The sequence below is a fragment of the Phascolarctos cinereus genome, unplaced genomic scaffold, assembly GCF_003287225.1.
Source record: "Phascolarctos cinereus isolate Bilbo 61053 unplaced genomic scaffold, phaCin_HiC Scaffold_726;HRSCAF=1367, whole genome shotgun sequence".
Taxonomy (NCBI): Eukaryota; Metazoa; Chordata; class Mammalia; order Diprotodontia; family Phascolarctidae; genus Phascolarctos; species Phascolarctos cinereus.
Window position 1 is genome coordinate 207,808,915 of NW_027556098.1, and position 22,918 is coordinate 207,831,832.

The window sequence follows — 22,918 nt, forward strand, 5'->3', positions numbered from 1 at the left end:
ACAAACTAACCATATACAGGGTAGGTACAAATATTTCATTAAGCTTTGGCTCTTTGGAGAGTTTCTTTTTCTCTTTGTTTTGAGAACAATGAGCTTCAGAACAAAAATGCAGATAATTTTAATTTTATTAGTCTAAATATTATTGTAGTGGTTCAAAAACACATTTATAAAAATATACTTTATAGGGAGGGAATAATGTAAGACAGTTGTTACAGAAAAATTATAGATTTACTTTTAGGAGATCAAATAATTACAAATGTGCTATATTAAAGGAAAATGTACAACTTCTACTTTTGATCATTGGAATTTAGTTAAAGCATATAGTTTTTACAAGCAACAGTTATGAGAGTAGTTCATGTCTACAGAGCTCACCATTCCACAGGTCTGCTGGTCTGGATATGTTTTAAGAATAAAGGACATCATGAGACCTATGATATATGTATGTCTTTGTGTGTATACACATAGATACATGAATACATGCATGTGCATGTATATGTATATAGGTATTTATTCACACATGTACATATATATATATATACACATGTATCCATGTTGAATGGTGGCCATCTCTAGTGCAGTGTAGGGAAGGAGAGAGACAGTTCAGAACTTAAAATGTAACAAAAAATAAATTAAATTAATTTTTTTAAAAAAAGAGACCCTAAGCTGTGTGGTAAATTGAACAAGGGTCTTTGCAAATAGGGAAAGCAGGAAAGAACACTTTCAGAAGGATAAAGAAATATAATTAAGTGACAAAACAGAACCCAGTGTAGCAGGTATTTGCAATGGTCAGGATAGTTATTTTTAAACAAATATTTCTGTACTCCTATGAACCTAATGAGGTCAAGCCCTTAATCTTGGGCTTTTCAAATAGATACTGTAGTCTTAAATCAAAGAATAATTTTCTCGAAATTCATAGTATAACAAGGAGTGTTCCTCATATACCGGTCTTATTATTCATCCACAAATCACCACGGATAGCTAATTTGCTACCATAGAAAAGAAGGGCACATAGAATTGTTGTCAAAGAGTGCTAAAGAGAACAGAACAAGAAAGAATATAGGCTCCAGAATCAGAATACTTGGGTTCAAATCCTGCCTTGAATGATGACTACCTGTATAGTGCTGGGCATGTTACTCAATATCCCTGGGTCTCAGCCTCCTTATCTGTAAAATTAAGGGGTTGGACCAAATGGCCCTTCCTTTCAGTTCTTTAATGATCATCCTCTTTTTAGGAACTCCACTGTGTCTCATTTTAGGTTGGGATTACCAATCTCTCTCACATCCCTCTGCACTTGTGTGTATTTCTGTAACACTAATTTGCATCTGTTTATACATACTCTTTTAAATATTTCCTAGTTTCCATTCTTGTGATTTACATAGACCTAAAGCTCTTTAAGGAGGGCCAGACCATGTCAATTTTACTCATATTTTTCTTTGTTAAGTCTGAAAAGTACCCACAATAGGTTGATGATGAGAATAGACCATTACTGATCGTGAGGGTATGGCATTGCAGAAATAACCATTTAGTTCAATGTATAAAAAGTAGCCAATAGAGACTGTTTCTTAAACTCTTAGGTATGGTCTCAATGTTTGCATTCTAAGTCTAATCACTAGGTAATAGAATAACTCTGTTATTCAAGATGGTGTACACCACACAGTACTAGGCAGATAAAAAGTTTATCTCAGGGGCATCCTAGGTTGTTTCATCCAGTAAGACTGTACCCTTTTGGAGACAAGTGGAGGAGTGAGGAAGGAGATGAGGAAAGAAAAGAATTTTCTGAACTCTTTTTCTTATCTATATCTTGGCAATAAATTTCAGACAGCCTTTCTATTTGGTTTGTTGCCCTCCAAGCTTTTACATAATCTCAAAAAAAAAATGGCATTTAATAGTTTAAAACCTATTATCTACTATCCTACAAAGGCATGAATGTTCTCATTGGAATTTTGTCTTGTCTACTCTGTCCAGTTGAGGCCCCTCCATCTGTCTTTCTAGTCTGTCTCCCAATTTGTCATGACTATCTTTGAACTTAATTTGCTTTCCTCAAAGTCCTTCTAAAGCATGCAGAAAAATTAAAGTGAGTTCATCCAATGAAGTTCAAAAAGAAAAAAAAAGCGCAAACCAATGCCTAAAAGTGAGATCTCAGGCCAGTTGCACAGACATATGGAAGAGATTTAAAAATACATGTTTACAAAGAAATTGTGAAGCAGGAAGGGGACTAAGTAAACAAGCCAAAATATGGAAAAATTACATATTAGAAGAGAGAAAAACAGTAAGCACGAAGTTACAGAAAACATCTGAAATGGCAGTAAAATCCTGTTCAAATAGACTGGCAACAAGTAAAAGTAAATGACTGGACTAATTAAGACAGTAACTAGGCTATTGTTTTGGAGATAAGGAACCAGATGTTTTTATGTTTCCATCTTAGAAGGAAACAGGTGGAGAGCTACCTTAACCAGACAACAATTTTCTTGGGACAACAGATGTAGGCAGTTTTTAAATTAAAAAAAAAAAGGTTATTTCAATTAAATTAGACAATGCAGCAGATCTGAAAACCTATGTTCATGACTTTTCAAAGGAAGAAAAACTGATGAAACACTGAAATAGCTATTTTAAAAGAAGTTATTAGGTTCATAAGAAATTCTGGAAAATCACAACATTGCACGGTTGGAATGAATCCATTACTTTAATTAAGAGGTAAGAAAGAGAGATTTCCACAATGTAGTTAGGATTAGAAATTAGAGACTTTTAGAAACTAGTTTTAGGACATTTGGAATAACACAATTTGATAACCAACAAGGACTTGAGTAAAGGGTAATTTTTTTATACATAATTCTTCCACTAGACCAATTATGGAACATAATTATAATTGTTACATTGGAATCTTGCTACAATCCTATTGCTTCCTCCCCTCAAGATAACAGCCACTATTGGAGGCTTAGTTCCAAAATGTCCATATTATGAAATTATTTCATGCATAAGGCAGTTCTATGACATAAACCCAAGGAATAAAACTACAGCTAGACTATATTCCAAACAAACAACAGAAACCTAGATGCTTAAATTTGAGATTAATTTCTCACTCAGCATCACTTATTGAACAGCTACTGAACATGGTATATCGTTTAATTCTCTGTTAGTTCAGGCCTCAAATACTCAAATGGATACATGATCTCACCCATATTAAGGTTTCATCTTCAATATAAATGGCACTCCAACCATGCTTGCCTATCCTGTGTCTCTCATCTATATTCTCCCAAAAATTTGCCATGACAGGGCCACTCAATGTGCTAGAGAGCTTCCTTTTTTTAAAATTAGTTTATTTTGAATTATCAACAGTGACTTCCATAAGCTTTTGAGTTTTAAATTTTTCTCCCCCTCCCTCCCTAAGATGGTGTGCAATCTGATATATGCTATACATATAGATTCCTATTAAACATATTTTCACATTAGTGATGTTTAAGTAAGAATTAGAATTAATAGGAGGAACCACCAGAAAGAGGAAACAAAACACAACAAAAGAAAAAAAACAGCAAATAGTATGCTTCGATCTGCATTCACACTTCATCGTTCTTTCTTTGGATGTGGATAGCATTTTCCATCATGAGGCCTTTGGAGATGTGTTAGATCCTTGTATTGCTGAGAAGGGTTAAGTATATCAACATTAGTCATCAAACAATGTGACTGTTACTATGTACAATGTTCTCCTGGTTCTGCTCACTTCACTCAGCATCAGACCATACAAGTCTTTCCAGGTTTTTCTGAAGTTTGCCTGTTCACCATTTCTTATAGCACAATAGTATTCCATTATATTCATATATACCATAACTTGTTCGGCTGTTCCCCAATTGATGGGCATCCTCTCACTTTCCAATTTTTTGCCACCACACAAAGAGCTGCCATAGATATTTTTGTACATGTGGGTCCTTTTCCCATTTGTATGATCTCTTTGGGATACAGCCCTAGAAGTGCTATTGCTGGGTCAAAGGGTATGCACATTTTTATAGCCCTTTGGGCAGAGTGCTTAAGGCCTTTCTTGCTTTTTCTTAACATTGTAAGTGGAAGATTCTGGCTATCCACCTTTCATCTTTCATCTTGCCATATGACGTGCCAATCTTCCTTCCTGTTATAAAATTCTTTGATGAAAAGGACTTTACTCCTGTTATTCTTCTGAGATCCTGGTTGGTTACATGTTGCTACTTGTTCACACCCACCTGTGGTCCACACCCCTAAATGAATATTTCCATTGATTTCTATGTGGTAGCCATTTTCATTTATTCAGTGACAGAAAAGTTCCAGAAGAAGGAGAAAGAAGAAGAAGAAGAAGAAGAGAAGAAGAAGAAGAAGAAGAAGAAGAAGAAGAAGAAGAAGAAGAAGAAGAAGAAGAAGAAGAAGAAGGAACATTTATATAGTACTTTAAGGTCTGCAAAGTGCTTTACATATACTATCTTATTTGATCCTCAAATGATACTATGACATAGTTTCTATTATTATTCTCTTTTTCCAGAGGAGAAACTGAGACTGAGAGAAGTTAATGGTCACATGGTTATTAAGTGTCTGAGGCAGGATTCAGATACAAATGTTCTTGACTCCAACTCCAACATTCTAGACATTATATTATGCTCCCTAGCTTCCTAATAAATGATACTAGTAAAATGTTAGTATCAAAAAAAAATAGGCCTTTGTTTTAATGGGAAACTTGGAGTACAATTTTATAATTTCCCAGAAGCAATCTAGCCTCCTCACCTCCTCATTTTCAACTCTCTGTCCAGCTTACTGTCCAGCTACAGCATCTGACCCATATATTCATACTGTGGACAAGTTCTATAAGGTATACATCCAAATGCATGTTGAAATTTGGGCAATAAACATTCTTCATCCACTTAGTCCTTCCTATGTGGATTGACAGGCTAAACTTCTTGGAGTAATTACAAATGTCCTCAAGGAGGCTATACAATGTCCTGAGTGCTTGATGCAATTAACACAATTTCTCCTATAAACAGGAACATCTGGAGGATCTCATCTTACCTTGGGAATACCCCTCAACCTTGACTCTGAAATGGATCTTTTTTCTCACAGAGGTGAATATCTTTGGTGAGTATTTATGTCCCTGTTTTATACCTCTCCTGATATTTATTATCAGATGGTAATTGAACAGGATTATTTCTGTTGTCACATCTTGAATTAGGGACTCAACTTTTCTTTATGCCACATACCCCTTTGGCAGTCTGGTGAAGCCTATGGAATTTTTCTCTGAAGGTTTTTGAATTAGACAGATGCAATAAGAAAGGTACAAAAATGTTTGGAGAATTTGAAAGATAACAAGAGGACATATCCAGGTGTTGGAACCAGAGGAATCTTCATGAAGGAAGTGGTACTTGAACTGTATCTTGAAAGATGGATAGGATTTCCTGTAGTAGAGATCGTAGAGGAGGACAGTCTAGGACCTAGGACCTACAGTCACTCTAGGTTAAGGATTGTTCCCACCAAAGCACAGTCTAGACCAAAGAAAGTTTAATGCATTTTATGTATAACAAATCTAATTTCTCTTCCACATGGAAGAATACTTAAAGAATGCTCTCATGTCATCCTAAGTCTCTTTTGTCCAGTTCCTTTAACTGATCTGCACATGGTTTAATCTTAAGATCCTTGACCAGCTTGATTGCCTTCATCTAAATGCTCTCCAGCTTATCATGGTCTTTCCTAATGTAATGGAGGGCAGGCACTGGTGCAGACACCATCAGATTTGCTAAGATGTAATGATCCACATGGAAAAGATTTGCTTCCAGGAGAATACAGTGAGGACTAGAGCATGCATGGATATTCTGCTTTGTCCTATCATATGGTTGGGAGCAGCTTTATTCCATTGGTGGTGTTGCCAGATCTCTAGGCATCTTTAAAATGGCTTGACTCAGTACCTGAAGGATATTTTTTTCTGTATTCCTGCCTTAAGACAAAGGATTCCTTCACTCATACCATGTGGTAGGAGAGGCAGGGCCTGAGGACTCAACTCCTCCAACTCTATTCCCCACTCCCAAGCCATATGGCCAGGAGAAATAGGCCTGAGTCCTTTACCTTTTTGTTCATTCTTTTCTGCTGTAGGTGTAGAGAATGGAATCTCTGACCTAACCTGGAACAGTAAGCCATGGGGATTCATGAGTCCAGGAATCCAAACCAGATGTTTCAGCCAGCCAAGCAGTAACACCCTAAAGAGCACAGGTCTGGGCTCTGGCCAAAAATGCCACTGGATATGAGCTTGGTGATACTATATTATGAAGGAATATTATGTAGGAACTGAGCTAGGCTGTAAACCTAATTAATACCCTTCCTTCCCCAGACACTGAGGTAGTATAAAAAGGACTACGCTTCTGAGGTGTTAGGGAAAATTTTGTATGTTTGTTCTTGCTATATCTTTTAAATGAATACCTCTTTGTAAAATCTAATCTTATATTAAGTGGCTAAATTGAGCCCTAGGGTGCTACTCACTGGGCCCCTAAAATGGGGTGAACACAGTAGGTGGGGGCTTAAACCAATGACAGAGGAAAAAGATAATACAACTTTTTTCAGGTACCTTGTCACACTGTTGACTCAGAATATTTGTGTAGTTCACTAAAGTACCCAGATCTTTTTCAGATGAACTTCTAATTATAGCTACATCTCCCCCAACTTGTCAGCAGAAGCATGGCATAGTAGATGAGCACAGTAGATCTCTATCCCCCAGCTTGTATTTGGGAAGTTAATTTTTTTACTTTGTTTTTCCCTATTTATCTTCCTAGCTTCACCCCAATGTTGTAACCTATTGAAAATTTTCTTGATTCCATTTTCGTCATACAACGTGTTGTTTCCTTTGCTTCCTAGCTTTTGTCTGTCACTTGAATAAATGTCATTGATAAAAATGTTAAATTTCACAGCATTAAGGACAGATTTCTGGGATACTTCAGGAAAGTCCTCCTTCTAAATTAGCATTAATGACTACACTTTGGGTCTGGCCATTCAAATACTTCTGAATCTACTTCACTGTATTATCATCTGACCCACATGTCTTCATTCAGTTCACATAAATGATGTGAGAAATGGCCTCATGCATTGCTAAAAATCTAGGTAAACTGTGATTATAGATATCAGAAGATAGGTGTGAGGTGCTAATAATAATAATAATAATATTCAAATTTAAAGAGCTTTAAGGTTTAAACAAAGCACTTTGAACATGTTATTTCATTGTATTTATATGTCATTTTACTCTTAGAACAACCTTGGGAAGTAGATGCTATTATTTATTGCCAACACTTTACAGATAAAGAAACTGAGGCAGACAGAGGTCAAATGACTTGCCAAGAATCACACAGCTAGTGTCTGAGGTTGAATTTGAACTCAAATCTTTCTGACTCCAGGTCCAGTACTCTATCCAAAGTGCAAACTAGCTGACTCGAGGTGATACCTGGAATTAGAATTGATAGACTTAAAAACTGATGGGAGGTCAGGGGGATTGAGGGAGAGGAAAGAGTCAAGGATGACTATGAGGTTATGATCCCTTATGGCAGGGCTTTCAGAAATGCAATTTCAAGAAGGAGTTGGTAGGTAATATCATGGAGTTGTGCAAAGAGGTTGGAAGTCTGAGAAGCCATTTGATTTGATTATTGAAAGTTTACTGGTGACCTTGGAGAGAACAATTTCAATAGCATAGTAGGTACAAAAGTCAGATTAAAAGAGGTTAAAAAGTGGGCTAGTAACATGGGAATGGAACCAAAATGTTTGAAATAGAGAGGGATATAGAGAGTAGAAGAGTCAAGGGATGCTCTATTTTAGGAGAGGGGAAACCTGAATGTGTTTGTAGGCAGAGAGGAAGGAACCAGTGAAGGAGAGATTATATACACATGAGAGAGATGGGATAATTGATGTTGAGGGTGATGGAAGAGTTAGAGGAAAGGGGGAAAGAAAGTCAAGAGCACAGATGGGAGAGATACCCATTGATCTTAGCTAAATATTTCATTTTCTGTAATACTGGTGTAGAAGTTTCCAGAGTATATCTCTGATGAATGTTACCAGCTAAATTTCAATCCTTTCAATCTCCCTTCACCAATACCAAGAAATTTCTGTTTTACAACTTGGAAATTGGGATATTATTAGAGATGAAGATCAAGGTATGGCCATACCAGTAGCTAGGTGAAGGGAAACAGAAAGGAAGGTCATTGGATCCCAGGACACTAAGGAACCATGAGAGTAAAGAGTTAGACAGATCTTCCATACAGATACTGAAATTGCTATTGATGATGACATAGGATTAAACAAACAGAGAAAACTAGATCTAGGTGCTAAAGCCATTGAGGAAAGTAAAAATTTTTAGGAAGCTGATAAAGGTGATCAAGGTATAGTTCAGAGGGAAGAACTATTGGAACTATTGGAAATTTCAGGGAGGTAGATTTAAGGAAAAACTTCTTGACAACTTGAACTTCCCCCCAAATGGAATACACTGCCTAGAAATGTTTCACCATTAGTGAACTCTTGGTCACGCTCCTCTAGATATCTTCCAGTTTGCTAATGTCTTTATAAGATGGTGCCTGATAAACACACTATTACAGGACTGCATAACTAATGCAGAGTAAGGTGGAAGTCATCATCAAGTATTTATTAAATACCTCCTATGTGCTAAGCACTGTGCTAAGTATAGAGCTGATATCTCTCTTGTATTAGACAAAATACTTCTTTTAATGCAGCCTAAAATTGAACTAGATTTTTTGACAGCCATATCACACTGTTGACTTATATTGAACTTGTGGTTAACTAAAACCCCATACATCAGAAAGTAAGGATTAAATTGAATTTGAATACGTAAACTATTCAAGTTTAATACTTGGTGGAAAATCTATATAATTGGAATGTGGATAAAATAGAAAATTAGTTTTTCAAATGTATAGAATTAAGAATTTTTTTTAATTGTCAAAGAGCTGTGAGTTAGCGCACCAAGGAGTTTGAGGAATTATATCTATGGAATGGTTTCACCCACATGCTACAATGTGGCATGGAGGTGGTTTTGTGTTCTCAAAGGTAATGTCAGAGGAACAAAATCTTTGGCAGTTCTAACCTCCTGGGAAGGCTTCAAAGCATGACTCTGGTAATATACTGTGTGAGAGACAGTGTGGCATCATGGATGGAGTCTTACAATCAAGAGACATAGGCTCAAGTCCTGGCTCTGACATATGGTATTTGTGTGACCACTGTCAAAAGTCAGAAAGTCTCTCAGGGCCCCAGAAAACTCTAAAAAATTCTAAATTAAAGATGAGTTGCAAATCTTCATCAGTATAGGTAGGGAGTTTCTACACTGGGAAGTCCCCATTTGAATGAAGTCATAGGCCTCACCCACTTCCCCTACTCCTCCAAAAAAAAAAAAAACCCAAAACAAAACAAACAATATGTCTGCTGACCTTTTTTTCTTTTCTTTTCTTTCCCTTCCTCCCTCCTCCCCTCCTTCCTTCTTTCTTTCTTTCTTTCTTTCTTTCTTTCTTTCTTTCTTTCTTTTTTCTTTCTTTCTTTCTTTCTTTCTTTCTTTCTTTCTTTCTTTCTTTCTTTCTTTCTTTCTTTCCTTTCTTCCTCTTTCTGTCTTTCTTTTGTCTCCCTATTTTGCCCCAGACAGCTAGCTAGGTGGCACAGAGCACTGGGCTTAGAATCAGGAAGACTCATTTTGAGTTCAAATCTGGCCTCAGACACTTACTTGCTGTTTGGCCTTGGACAAGTCACTTAACCCTGTTTGCCTCAGTTCCTCATCTGTAAAATGAGTTGGAGAAGGAAATGGCAAACCACTCCAGTATCTTTGCCAAGAAAACTCCAAATGGAGTCACAAAGCATCTGAAACCACCAAACAACAAAAATTGTGCCCAAGCTGGAAGTGTAGTGGCTACTTGTGGACCCAAACCCACTGCTGATAAGCACAGAAGTTTGACCTGTTCCATCTTTGACCTGGACTAATTTGACTCTCCTTAGGCATCCTAGTGGCCCCTTGCTCCTTAGGGAGTCACTATATTGTACTTGATAAGGATACCCAAGCAACTTAGCCCTACTTTAGCTCAGAACTCCTGAGCTCAAGTAATCCACAAGCTTCAGCCTCCCTAGCATCAGGGATTTTGGAATGCTGAGTTCTAATTTAGCTTAAGTTTGGAGAAGAAAATCACCAAACTATCAGTCATTCTATGATAAATGGTTTCAGCTAGAGCAACTCAAAGAAGGAAGGGAAGAGAGAAAGAGAGAGAGAGAGAGAGAGAGAGAGAGAGAGAGAGAGAGAGAGAGAGAGAGAGAAGGAATGAAGGAAAGGAGAGAAAGAAAGAAAAAGGTAAAGAGAAAGAAAGAAAGAAGAAAGAAAGAAGGAAGAAGGAGGAGGAAGGGAGGGAGGGAGGGAAGGAAGGAAGGAAGGAAGGAAGGAAGGAAGGAAGGAAGAAAAAGAAAGATAGAGAAAAAAAGGAAGGAAGGAAGGAAGGAAGGAAGAAAAAGAAAGAAAGAAAGAAAGAAAGAAAGAAAGAAAGAAGAAAAAAGAAAGAAGAAAGAAAGAAAGAAGAAAGAGAAGGAAAGAAAAAAAAAGAAAAAAAGAAAGAAAGAAAGAAGAGAAGGAAAGAAAGAAAGAAAGAAGGAAAGAAAGAAAGAAAGAAAGAAAGAAAGAAAGAAAGAAAGAAAGAAAGAAAGAAAGGGCAATGGAATGAAAGAAAAGAAACCTGTATAACCATTGAGTTACAGAGGGGTTATAATACGCTTCTGTAGAGGAAATTTGAAAGCAAGATCCTTGAGGTACTGAAGTTAACTATATGAAATGAATCACCGTTTCAAGAGATTATTGTTCTATTAGCAGAATTGCAAAAAAAGTGGAAACAAATTAAAACTGCAAATTCAGTTCAAAGAAGCTAAGTATAAAATAATGAAGTTCAGGATAAGGAGGCAAACAAAGGAATGTCTGCTAACCAGGGTAATCACCTTGCAATCTAATCAGGAAAAGGATTTGGGGATAAAATCAGTGAAATGGTCCTCTCAGGATGCTATAGCATTAAGTAAGGCAAATAAGGCACTGGGTTAAGTTTTGAAAAGATAAAATACATAAGAAAAGAGGCACAATTATTTTAGCAAGGCACTCATTAGAATCTATGAGGAATACTATTAGTTGTTTTGATCACCTCTTGACATAAAGGATATTATCACTTTGGAGAGGGTGTTCAATGTTGGGCAACACAGATACAATTGGGTCTTGAGTATATACATTTTTATGAGAAAAGGTTATGAGAACTATACTTAATCTTACCGGGAAAGAGAAAATAATTTTTTATGTTATTTATTTATAAATATGCTAAAACCATCTGATAATATCCTTATATATGGAGGGGCTATTCCTATGCCTCAGTAAACAAGGAATATAAAACAGAAGGTTCTTATCTGTTGAGAGTTTTCAAATTTAAAAAGGAAGATGAAAGAGAATTCAAACTGAACTTAAAATTAATTTTGAAGTCAAGCAGACAATTTATTTTCAGAGTACTTATGATTCACATTAAAAAAGAAAAAAAAACTTCACCAGAGGAAAAGGCAAAGAATAGCAGAGATTCTAATGTAAGCCTGAGATTTAACAATGAGTTTTGTTTTACTTTGTTCCCCAAAGACAATATCTGTCCACACTTGAAAAAACAGTGCCTTCTAATGGAAACAAAAAAACTTTTGCTTAATAATCAATCTTAAAATCACAGAATGTTAGAAATGGAAGGGACATTAAAGACCACCTCATAAAATCCCAATCTGATAAGGGCATCCTTTCAGAGCATGGCTTACCATCAAGCTGGTTGTGAGAAAAGTGCTTTCTAAACTGTAATGTGTTGTACAAACATGAATTTTTATTATGAAGATAATGATAAAATCTAGTACAAATATACAAGTATCACAAAATAATTTCTTTACATAGAGAATCTAATTTTTAATAAAAATCCCCAAAATATTTATTACAGGACTCTAAAAATAAAAATAATCACTTTGAAACCAATGAAACATTACACCATGAACTTAAACTCATTCCATATTGATTTTGTAGTAATAAATGTCCTGGTAAAATTTCATCTCTCTGAATAAATCCTGCTGGTTAACATCAAAGCCTAGGTGTTTCCCACTAGAATTTTCCCACATTCAAAGAAAAAGAATAAAGAAAAAGCTAAAAATTTTGAGGCAGAATGCATTATCATGCACCTTGAGTGGAGAGACATGCATCTCATAAAATGTAAGAATATGTGCAGTATGAGGAAATAAAATTTCTGTTTGGTTTTGTTTTCATGTTAAGAGGATGGAGATGATTTATATATACCTTTCTATTGTATGAGTCTGTCATGAGGTCCAATGGCTAAACAACTTCTGAACTGAAAGTCATGGATATAAAAAGAAGACATGAGGAGAAATAGGTATCCAGCTTTTAGAGACTGAGTGGGGAATGAATAACACCAGCACAACCTGATATTATTTGCTAAGCAAGAATCATAGAGACTATCTCACAGTCGTGGAACATAAGAGTTAGAAGGACTTCAGAGGGTATGTAGTACAGCCTATAGGTAAACATGAATCTTCTCTACAATATACCCAACAAGGGGTCGTAGAACTTTTGATTGAAGACCTGCAGTGACCGAGAACTCATTGTATCTCCAGGCAACCTATTCAACTTGTGGTTCATTCTAATTGTTAGATATGTGGGAATGGGCCTATGGGGGTCATCTTATGGAGTGCCAGAATGTGCTAGAAGTCCCTCAGAAACTTCCAGGGACATGTGTGGCTTAATAATGAAAGAGCTTGGCACTTTGAGGTCCATTAATCAATAAACATTTATTAAGGGCCAGATATTGTCCTATGTGCTGAGCGTACAAAAAGAGGCAAAAGACAGTCCCTGCCCTCAAAGAGTTTACAAACTAATATGGGAGACAACTTACAAATAAATATGTACAAAGCAAGCATATGCAGGATAAATAGGAAGTAATTAATAGAGGAAAGGTATTAGAATTAAGAGAGGTTGGGAAAGGCTTCCAATAAGATTTCTTTTGGGATTTAAAGGAAGTCAGTAGGTAGGTATAAGAAGAAAGAGCTTTCCAAGCTTGGGGAACAGCCAGAGGAAATACCCAGAGCCAAGAGAGGGAGTGTTTGTGGAACAGCCAGAAGGCCAGAGTCACTGGGTGAGAGAGTATGTGTTAGAGAATAAGGTGTAAGGAGAATGGAAAGATAGGAGGAGCCTAGTAATGAAGGGATTTGAATGCCAAATAGCATTTTGAATTTGATCCTGGAGGCAATAGGATTCATTGTAGTTTACTGAATAGTGGGCCGTGGTCTGATTTGCACTTTAGGAAAATAACTGTCTTGGCTAAATGAAGGCTGGGTTCTAGTAGGGAGAAATTTGAAATAGGCAGAACCTCCAACAGGCTATTACAATAACCCAGGTGTGAAGTAATGAGAGTCTGCACCTTAGTGGAGGCAGTATCAGAGGAGAGAAGGGGCATATTAGAAAGATATTGTAGAGGTTAAATGGACGGGCCTTGGCAAGAGATTGGATATGGGAGATGAAAGATTGTGAGGAATCCAGGATGACTCCTACATTGTGAGCCTGAGTGACTGGGAGAAAGGTATTGCCCTCTACAGGAGTGGGGAGGGTAAGAAAAAGGAAAGTTTAAGGGGAATGGTAATGAATTCTTTTTTAGACATATTGAGTCTAAGCTGTGTACTGGAAGTCCAGTTCTAGATGTCTGAAAGACAGTTGGAGATGTGAGATTAGAGGACAATGGAGAGTTTGGGGCAGGATAGGTAGATTTAAATCATCAGAACAGAGATGGTAATTAAATCAAAGGTGATGAAGCAATCACTCTCGTTAGCCACTGTACAGGAAGAACTTGAGTCAGTAGGCCTCCCTCTTCCTTCCATTCTCCAGGTGGCATCATGTGACTCTTAAATTTCCAATGAGCTATGAGGGAGGGCTGGTGCCCTTTCCTTCTCTGCCTAAGCAGCATGGCAACTACCCCCACATGGCAGTTAGATGAGGAGGCAACCTTGAGCCTGGGCCTCTGGAGGCTTCTGCTTTGGGCTTCTTTGCCTGATCTTGGGTGACTGAAGAACAATTCTAATTTGGATATGCGAATTTGGAGGTATCCTCATGAAATTGAGAGGTCAAGACATCCTGAAAATCTGTAACTGAACTATAGAGATTGTCTCGATTTTCTACTAATATCAGACTCAAATAGTTTACCTATTCAAATTCAATTTAATCCTTAACTTTCTGATTTATGGGGTTTTACTTAACTCAGTATGGGTCAACTGTGTGATAGGGCTGTCAAAAAAAAATTAGTTCAATTTTATGTTGCATTAAAGGAAGTATTTTGTCCAGAACAAGAGAGGTGCCCTATCTACATCCACTACAAAGGTCTTGGAAGAGAAGACAGCCAACATCATCAGGACGAACTCAATCCCTAACTTGGTTTTCCAGAAGACAGCTTAAAGAAACTGTTTAGGTAATTCATTATCATCTACCTTGAGTGGAATAGCTTGAATCCAAGGAAAAAAATACATTTATTGTGAATAATTTTGAGTAGCTACAATTTCCGTATCTGACCTGAGTCTTTTAGTTAATAAATGGTGGGGGGAAGTTGTTAAGATGATTAATCTCCTAATATATGATTATTCTGAGTTATGTTTTTTAAATGACGTACTTAACACAATTTAAAAGGGCTTATTCCCCCAGACCACACACTTAGTAGCAGGTTGGGGGCCTAGAGAATGAATGGCTACATTTACTGCCTCAGAGTTCTAGGGGATGTAGGTCTAATGCTATTGGTTCAAGCTCCCATTCCAGCATATTCTCCCACTTGAAGCCATTCCTGATTAGGAGGGAAGAAAGGTGATAGTTTCTTTGTGACTTGAACCTGACTTAAATATTATCAATATCCTGGGGCGGGGGGGGGGGGTGGGGAGGGGAGATTTTAAGAAATCTTTGACATAGAAAAAAATCAGATTTTTGATGTACCTTTTAAGCAAGTACAATTTACCAGTTCATACAAATATCTTGTCAGAAATTTTTCCTTATAACAGTTTTCATAGGCAGTCAAGAAAATGGACACCCATTTGTACAGTACTAGTCCAATAGAAATCATTATCTACCTTAAATGAGTGAGCAACCAATTTAGTAGTACTCTCCTCTCTGTTTACTTTTCATTTACTCTGTATGTACCTTGGATGTATCTATTTATATGTGATATATATAAACACACAAACACAGATATATATCCATATAACACCATATGTATATATATATGGTGGTTCCACCATTTGAATGTAATGTCCTACAGAGCAGGGCCATTTTTAGCTTTTTCTCTGTATCCTTAGCACTTAGCCTGGAACATAGTGATCACTTAATAAATGCTTGTTGATAGGTTGGTTGATTGATAGATTGCTTTCATGACAAGACAGACTGAAAAAAAAAGTATTAGAGTTTAATGCATGTTTAAGGAGCAAATAGCTTCCTATCCCTCCTTTCTGGGGGCCATGGAATCAAGTATCTATACATGATATCCTGTCAAATCTTAATAAAGTGAGCCCTACGCTAGCTAAGAATAACTCCCCAGGAGTAAAACAACAGCAATTCCTCCATAATAAGTCCTAATAACAATGATAGGTAATATAAGTATTATCTCCATTTAATAATGAGGAAAGTGGGTTTCATAGAGGTTAAGTAACTTGCCTATGGTTGAGTGGTGAGTAGGGTTCAAAGGTGGGAATCAAACTGAGGTCTTATGTCTGTAAATCCAATGTTCTTTACCCTATACCGTACTGCCTCACCTTTGCCTTTACTCATGCAAAGAATAAAGTGTGTCCTATCTTAGATTTAATTTTTGTGAGCTATATTAGGGCTATAGAACTTCAAACACGTGTTCCTTCATATAGTTCAGGAAAAAGGCCTGTGTACACATGAAAGCTGCCCCAGTGCCCTTCCACAGCATTCTTTCCACTGGCCTCCAGGGAGAAATGAAGTTTTTGCCAGTATGGAAAAATTCTACTCTGACTTACAATGTATGAACCAAGTAAATTCTATAAGATTATCCAATCTTTGCTTTCACTGATCACTTTAATAATGTCCATTGTTCTGTAAGGGCAAGTGACTATGCAGAAGATTTACCTGCATAAATCAGTTATTGCCATTTACTTATTAGGGTATATCTGGTCATATAGCGGTTTATGAGTCTTTGATGGCTTTTAGAGAAGTTAAGACTCTTAGCCTCCCTTGGAAGCTGAGTTCTATGTCCCAACACTGCTGTTTTTTTGTTTGTGAGTACCCAGGAGCAGAAGAAAAGAGAGGGCATCATACAACATCTTCCCCTGAAAGTCTGTATTCTTTTTTACAAGTTCATTGAGAAACAGTGAGGGTGTGGACTTCCCTAAAATCCTTCTCTTCACTCTGAACTCATCACCATGATTGCTCTTGTCCCACCATTTAAGTGGCTTTTAAAATCCCACTTCCTCCTTGAAGCCATGCCTGATTAGGTGGAAGAAAGGTGATAGTTTCTCTGTGACTTGGATCTGACTTAAAATGTAACTATCAAAAGTATCTCTTCATCCTCCACCATGTAAAATGGAACCTTTGTCCCATTGTTTATAAGCAATTTATAAGTAAAAAGCACTGATGTGCTTTTTAAAACAGTCAACAAATGAACTTATTATATTTGTAAAACTGTCTACATGTTTTGTTCTAGGTTGTGTGTTTGTGGAAACCAAGAATCATTTTGCTGTGTATACTCAACTTTCAATTTTGTACTCATAAAGTAGGTAGACTATGACCAAAATACTTTATATCTGCATAATGGTTTACAGTTTTTAAAGCATTTTAAGATATGTAATTTTATCTGATTCTCACAGCAAGCTTGTTAGGTATATAAATCAGTTGATGCAATGGATAGTGCACTGGGCCTAGAGTCAGATCAGATAGACTTGAGTTCGAATATAGCTTCAGATACTTATTAGTTGTGTGACCCTGGGAAAGTCACTTAACCTCTATTTGCCTCACTTTCCTCAGCTTTAAAGTGGTTGTTGTGAAGATTAAACTAGATATTTGTAAAGGACTTAGCACAGAGCCTGCCACATAGTAGGTACTTAATAAATACTTATTTCCTTCTTTCCTTAGAACCACAAAGTACTAGAGATTTGATATTATTGTTCTTTCTCAGATTTCATGTAACCCTCGATTTTATAACTCCCTAATGCAAGTAACAGATATTATCTAAATGTTGTACCTCCTCTACAACTCATAACAGTGCTCTGCATACACTAGGCACTTATTGAATAATTTCTGATTTGTTACCATCCTTTTGGTAGATGAAAAAAACTGAAGTTCAGAGACTTAGGTGACTTGCCCAAGGTCACCCGACTACTAAATGGCAGAGCCAACATCAGAAGTCAGGAATAGAGGCGTGCTCAGGAAGAAGATGAAGAGATTATGGTTGAGGGAGATTTGGAGCCAAACCCAAAGATCTGGTCATTAATATTTCAGTGGAACCTTGAAGGAAAGTCACTAGTGCAATGCACCAGGGATGTGTCCTTGACATGGTGTTATTCAACATTATTATCAATGAAGTCTATCAACAAAGCGAGCGTATCCTCTGAAGTGAACTTATGGGAAGACAAGAACTAAAATTGCTCAGGATGGAAGAGTTTGTAATGTGTCTCATTGGAAGAGCCACTCAAATAAATGAAATCAGAGTCCCATTTGAGTACCAATCATCTAAGTAAAAAATGGGACAATTATCAAATTTTCAGAAGACACAAATATAGGAGTGATCGTTAACAGATTAGATGTATTCCCAAGATTTCAACAGGCACTAGAACATTGAGCCAAACCTAATAAAAATTAAATCTAGTGAGAGTGAATATAAACTACATCTGCAGTATCAGTTCAGTTCTGGGTTCCGAATTTAAGGAAGGACATTGATAAACTGGAGAACAACCAGAAGACCAGTAGGGCAAAAGGCCTTGAGATCATATCATACAAGAATCCATTGAAAGAACTAAAGACATCTAGCCCAGAGAAGAGAAGACTTAGTGTTGATGACTGTCTTCAAGTATTAGAAGATCTGTCATATGGGAGAGGGATTACACTTTTGCTTGGCCCCAGCAGGGTGGAATTCTGAATTAAGGGTAAGTGTTTCAGAGTAGCAGATTTTGGCTAGATACAAAAAAGCTTCTTAGCAATCAGTCATCCGGAAGTAGAATGCATTGCTTTCAGAAGTGGGGGATCACCTCTCAGTGAAGGTCTTGAGAGAAGGCAGAAGCTGGCTTGTTGGGAATGTTGTAGAAGGGGGATTCCCTTTCCACATTGGACTAGATTACCTGTGAGGTCCCTGTTTTCTAATTCCCAGTCCAATGTGTTTTTCTGCTTTACCACACTAACACAAACGATTTAGCATGGTGATTAACTCACTTTTTCTGTCTTCCTCACTTATTCTGAGGGAACCCCACTCACTGTTCTCTGTGTTGACTTTCCCCTCCATTGCTGCCAAGTTGGTAGCTTTCCCTTCAATTGTTCTAGCACAGGGTGAGGAACCTGTGACCTCAAGGCCACATGTGGCCCTCTAGGTCCTCAAGTGCATCCCTCTGACTGAATCCAAACTTCACAGGACAAATCCAAAAGGCCACATGTGACCTCAAAGCTTCAGGTTCCCCACCCCTGTTCTAGCACCTTATCCTAAGCCCTCTGGCTTGAATTACTTTCTCTTGTTACTCAAAAACTTCAACTCTCCAGGAGCTGCAGTGCTGGCTCAGGAAGGATTCTGCTGTGGAGGTAAGGAGAGAAAGGTAATAAAATTCCCATACCGGTTATTAATAGGAAAGTCACAGGCCTCAAGCAGTCCAGTCACCCATATGGCCAAATTGTAGCTTAAATATTTAGGAGTAGAATTCTTTCTTTTTTTAATGCTATTTCTATGTTCCGGTAAGTGCAACCCTCAATTCTCTGTAAAACCATGATTAGTCAGAAGTGATTTATAGTGGACTAGGAGGAGTAACAAATGTATGCTGCAGTTTGCAGGGCATTAAAAAAATACACAAGCTGCTAAATTGTGTACACTCTAGAGAACACACCACACAGGTGTTGCACTATCTTTAGAGGTTAATCATTTGCTTCCAAGTGCAATCCAAAGTGTTGATTTCTATTTTCAAAGTTGCTCCTCTACCTCTTTTTTCTTTACTTGGACCTTAGATGCCTGGAGATCTCAACATAACAATTAAGATCAACCACAGGTGAATTCCAGGGACCTGGAAACCCAGAATTTCTCCATGGATTGATTTTTGCCTCTGAAATTTCCTTCTTCCCCTAATTTAGCAGAGCCCCACTTTGGTGACCTTCAGTGATTGGTAAAAGATTTTTTTCTCCTGAAAACAAAAGGACGTTCAATGAATTTCCAAACTTTTAGGTTTTTGTTGCAAAAAGAACTGAAATCAATAGAAAATTTAACATAAAAGATACAAGAGAAATATAAGGTAGACATCAAGAAACTGATTACAAGGAACTCAATAAGGACAGACTGTACTTTTATAGGAGGAAATGTAAATGGTGTGTCTAAGACTGCTATTAGTAATTGGGTAGTTTGAAAGAAAGATAGAAGTAGAGCTGAGTATGTATGATGTGATACTAAAAAGTAAACCATCTAGGAAAAGTTAAAAAGAGTAATTATTTTATACAAATGAGGTGCCTGAGGAATTAGATGGGGGAGGAGAGCTGGTAGTTCTGGAACCCTACTCTCATTGGAAATGGGTTAAAGAGGGAACAATACATAAATATCTAGAAAGGTATAAAAGACTTCTAAATTCAGAAAGAAATAAAAAGCTAATGGACTAGCGAGGGGGAAGAGAATAAGGGAGGGATTTCAGAGTAGGGGGAGAGGATAAATAAGTAATAAATTAAATAAGTAATAGGAAGGCAAGGTAGTGGGTAGAAGTAAAGTAGAGGAGGTAGGAGGGACAGGAAATAGGAGATACAAACAAAATAATGATCAGGAGTAGAATTTATGAGGGAAAAAAAGCAGGGGAAGTAATCATGATCTCAGACATAGTTAAGGTAAAGAGATGATATAATCAAAAGATAAAAATAGGGAAACTACGCTACATGCCAGCCATATTAATCAATATTCTTTTAGAGTATTGAAAATAACTAGGGGCAGCTAGTGGCACAGTGGATAGAGCACGGCCCTGAAGTCAGGAGGACCTGAGTTGAAGTCCGCCTCGGGCCAAACACTTGACACTTACTAGCTGTGTGACCTTGGGCAAGTCATTCAACCCCAATTGCCTATAAAAAACCAAACCAAACCAAAACAACAACACAAAAAAAGAAAATAACTAGATAAAATATGATTGGAATATTGCTGTGGTATAGGATACGATAAGTTGGTGGACTTAGAAAAATATGGAAAGACTTGGACCTATGAAGGAAGACATCATCCACCCTCAGAGAATCAGAGGGCAAACAAGTATAGTACGGTCTTATATAGATGCATATTAATGTATATGTCTATATATGTGTATGATTATAGATATCTAGGTATATGTTTGCATATATGTATGTCTATATGTTTGAGTATATATGTTGTATATATGTGTGTATATGTATGTACACACACACATATATAATATCCTCATTTAATTGTAGCCTTCTTGGGGGAAGGGAGGAGGAAGGTGGGAGGGAGGAAGGTGGAGGAGAAAAAAACATAAAAAGGGCACAGCAGAGAACAAAAGAAAACTTAAAAGAAAGCAAAGAAAAGATGTACAGCTCCAAACATATTGTGTAATATTTATTATATAGGCTTTCTTGAAATAAAAATTTATTGCTGTATATTTTAAATCCTCTTTTAAGTTTTTACTGTGCACATGGCAATGCTTTTTTTCTTTTCTTATTTTGTATTTTAGTACTTAAGTTTATGTTTCTTTTTTCTTTTCTTATTGAGTATTTAAGTTTAAAATAAATTGATTTTTAAAAAGATTTGTTTTTCACCTAACCTTTCCAAACAGCCTGGGACCTTGTGACTGTCATGAAGGAGGAAAAAATCAAGATTCAAATTTCAGTTGTTTTCAAAGTTCCTGCTTGCTGTTTTGTGTTTTCTACCATTACTACTGATGTTTTAACTTCTGAAGGAATACCCCCATGACAGTTTCAAGAAGGATGCCATCACAAGAATTCACAGGAAACACTTGGATTTATTTGCAGTAGGCAGTGAATATACATATATGTATATAAAATATTATGTATTACTTATACATATTTGTGTACACACACACTTGGATATGTACAGATGGTGTTGATTGTAGACATACAAGGAGCAGCCACGACATTATTTCCCATGCCACTTGTCTCAGGTTCACTCAAGCCTCCAGTAATCCTGAAGTCCAGGACAGCTAATGAATCCAAACTGCTGCTCTAGAACTTCTTTTGGTTTTTTTTTTCCTTGAAGCTTCCCCTCTCTAGTCCACTCTGGAGAAAAATGTTGGCTGAAAGAATGGACTTCAGCTGGACTCCAAGATATTTATATAGGACAGGCTGTGCCAAGACATTACCAGCTGCTATGTTAATTATTAATGAGGCAGTTAATGTCAATCATCTGAATAGAGAACCAAAGAAGGTTGTTTTATTATAAATCACCTGGGTAGAGGCCAGTGTCCTGAAACACAGTGCTGTCATTTACAACACTTGGACTTCTCCCTAAAGCTGCAATGTCAGAGATCTGAGATGTTGCTCTGGCTAAAGCTCCTCCTTTCCAATCCACCACACCTTTGCAGTTTCTAAATTATTTAAAGAAAATTGTCAACACCAGATAAGTTGCAGCAGGCTGCAAGGTCTAAAAACTTTTTTTTAAATAATAAATAAGAAGAGGACAGGAAAAATTAAGGATCTCCCTCCCCCCACCCCCCACAACATGTTCCATGCTTAAAGTCTATCACTTTGGAAGCAATGCTGTGGAAGCATTTGGCACTGCAGACATTCCTAGGTACACCAAAAAGATGTCGATGCTAGGCAGGGCTGTGATATCTGAATTAACTAAAAACCAGGAAAAAGAAATGCTGAACGGATTGCTTCCAAAAAGAGGCTCTTACTTGAGTAATATTTAAAGCATCCGCCCCATCGTTTGTTTTGGACAAACTCCACTTGGTATTACCTTTGTAGGACTTAGCAAGCAGATTTTCAGTGACTTGAGCACAAGGAAATCTGCCCAAAGTGTCGCCTTGTACAGAATGAGTTTCCTCTCCCTCTCTCCGGCTTTGGAAGAAGGCACTCCCTCTGCCGATGCGGGATTCTGCAGTGTCAAGAAGCCCCTGAAATGTTTCTGTGTGTGTGTGTGTGTGTGTGTGTGTGTGTGTGTGTGTGTGTGTGGAGAGAGAGAGAGAGAGAGAGAGAAAGAGAGAGAAAGAGAGAGAGAGAGAGAGAGAGAGAGAGCGAGAGCGCGTTTTCCTTTGCATTTGGCAAAGCTCTTATGTGCAAATTGTTAACAAGCCCTGTAATGGGATTTGCGCATGCAAACATGTATATGAAAAGAGAATCGTCCCCTCGTGCCCTTTTCATCATTCTTCTTATCCAGAGCCTCTCTTTCTGGGGTCACTTCCAAGCGCGAGGGTTTGGGGAGTATTACACTGGAATACTTTGAACCCCAGCTCCAGAGCCATGCCCACGCACAGAGGGAGACCCATGAGCGCGTGTTTACACACACACACACACACACACACACACACACACACACACACAGAGGCTACGCAGGACAGCGCCGTACACACCCCTCACCTGGGGTTTCGGGAAAGTGGGGTGTGGGGGCGGAGTGGCTTGGGGCAGGGCGGCGCGCAGGCGCTCAGCTGGCAGGACTGTTGCCGGACGCTTCAGTCCTGCACTAAGGAGAAAAGAGTTGAATAG